General features: G+C 38.1%; 1 non-coding gene across 1 annotated transcript; it reads right to left on the bottom strand.

Annotated features, from left to right (window-relative positions):
• Positions 1–632: 632 nt before the first annotated feature.
• LOC111821747 (U6 spliceosomal RNA) lies at positions 633–739 on the bottom strand. The gene has a single exon (XR_002825085.1). It is a non-coding gene; the product is annotated as a U6 spliceosomal RNA (small nuclear RNA).
• Positions 740–2,493: the final 1,754 nt, after the last annotated feature.

Below are 2,493 nucleotides of genomic sequence, written 5' to 3' on the forward strand. Positions count from 1 at the left end.
TATCTAGCATGGGAGAGTTTTTTTTTTTTGTTGTTGTTGTTTTTTAAAAGAAAAAAAAAACCAAATGAATAGATAAATTTTATTGCATCTTAAGAATATCACACATAGGTCTTAGACATCATCCAACCTTGTTTCCATAGCTGGACAACTGTTAAATCTTACTCATCAGCTTGTTGAATGGTTCCTTTTTCAGAGACACAGATACCATCCAAAACTTTTCAGATACCCTTGTTTTTGACTATCTTGGCTTGCTGAATTAAAGCAGCTGAATTTAATAGAAGTTCAACGTCATTTCTTTCAAGAATTAACGCACCATTCTGGTCTTGAGATATTGAACAAGCAACACATGGCCTCATTCGAATCCTATGGATATATTTTTAGCTCAGGAAGTTTTGGATTTCAACAAGTGACCTACTTTCCTGAATAACGACTTTGACGGGGAAGCGAGCATACACAGACCTCATCTTGTAATGGAAGCCCAGTGTAACGCTTTTGATCAAGTTCTGTACATGACTACAGATAGTGTGAACTGTAGTCAGTTCCTTTCTATTTCTCCACCATTTGTCAATGCGAAGCCTTTTCTTTTTCTTTCCAAGGAGAGACTGAGTTCTATATTGATGTGGTTGAAGTCCAAAAGTATGGGACACTTCACAAATTTGTGTGTCATCCTTGTGCAGGGGCCATACCAATCTTCTCTGTATCGATCCAATTTTAGTATATGTGCTGCCAAAGCGAGCACTAGTATTGGAGAGCTTGATGTCTACAATGAAGAAAAAGAACCAAGAAAAGGATGATCTGGAAAGGGGTTGAAGTTTGTGGAATGGCTGTCAGGACCGGACATACTGAGAAGATGATGTTTGAGCAGATAATAGAAAGAGGTAATAGAAACAAGACATAAAATGTGAAAAACCTTTTGTGAAACGCCATTATGTTATAAAGAAAAAGGTAATTACAAATGACCTAAGACAGGGATGTGACTGGTGTGTTGATGGAATGGCAGGAAATGTGGTGTGGTTGGAGCAGAGTGATGATAAGGGATGATAAGAGAGGAGGTTACCAAGGATAATGTGAGACCAGATCGTATAGAGCTTTGTAAATCATGGTCATGGCTTCAGCTTTTAGTGTGGGTGAGATGGTACGCTATCAAAAGGTTGTGGGCAGCAGAGTGATGCGATATGACTTATATTTTAAAAGGATCACTTTGGAGAACAAGGACAAAGGCAGGGAGACATGCTGAGTGTTATTACAATAATCCAGACAAAGTACAATGGTATCTTTGCATGTGATGCAGTGCCCTATCTAATAGAAAAATAATTTGATTTAGATTTTGAAAAGTGATTAAGCCACTTGTCAAGACCACATGACTAGCAACACGAAGAAGCTGTTAGTAATACCATGAGGATAAAGACAAGAAATACAAAATACAGGAGTGTTTCAAAAGAGTAATAAAAACAAAACCAGTTATTTAGAACAAAAGGTGCTAGAAGAAGGCAATGAGCCCACTAATCAAAAAGTAGTAACAGGCAGAACAATGGGAATATGAGAAAAATGTTATAATAAGTCAATGGCTAGCTAGTAAAATGAAACATTGAATTAGGAGAGAACAGTTAAGGATGGAGGGGAAAAACTGAGGAAAAAGAAAAAGGCAATGCTAATGTTGTCTGGAACAGTGAGAAAAAGTTATAAACTAGGCATCAGCAAACGTGGGTTATAGTCACACTTCTCAATGCAGTCAGTGTAGTGACTCTGAAAAAGCCATTTCTTGTAGTGCAGCAAAATGTCCTCAGTTATCAAACAGAAATAATACCATTTGGCCTTATGTGCTCAGAGAGTTTTGTGTGTGTGTGTGTGTGTGTGTGTCTCAGATGACAATATACAGGAAACTATTTTGACAGTTGGCAGTTGCTCTAAAACTGTGTTGTTGTTAGGTGCCATCGAATCAGTTCTGACTCATAGCTACCCTGTGTACAACAAAACGAAACACTGCCTGGTCCTGCACCATCCTCACAATCATTGCTATGCTTGAGCCCATCATTGCAGCCACTGTGTTAGTCCATCTTGTTGAGGGTCTTCCTCTCTTTTACTGACCCTCTACTTTACCAAGCATGATACCCTTCTCCAGGGACTGATCCTTCCTGATAACATGTCCAGAATACATGAGATGAAGTTTAGCTATCCTCCCTTCTAAGGAGCATTCTGGCTGTACTTCTCTCCAAAACGAATTTGTTTGTTCTTCTGGCAGTCCATGGTATATTCAATATTCTTCACCAACACCATAATTCAAAGGCATCAATTATTCTCTGGTCATCTTTATTCATTGTCCAGCTTCCACATGCATTAGGTAATTGAAAATATCATGGCTGGGGTCAGGCTCACCTCAGTCTTCAAAGTGACATCTTTGCAAAGATGTCTACAACCATACTCTTATTATTTTCGTTTATATTTAGAAAAATTGGGAAGAACATCAGTTTCATTTTTTTAATCAGGTATAAT

Source organism: Trichechus manatus, unplaced genomic scaffold (assembly GCF_000243295.1).
Source record: "Trichechus manatus latirostris isolate Lorelei unplaced genomic scaffold, TriManLat1.0 scaffold00102, whole genome shotgun sequence".
Lineage (NCBI taxonomy): Eukaryota > Metazoa > Chordata > Mammalia > Sirenia > Trichechidae > Trichechus > Trichechus manatus.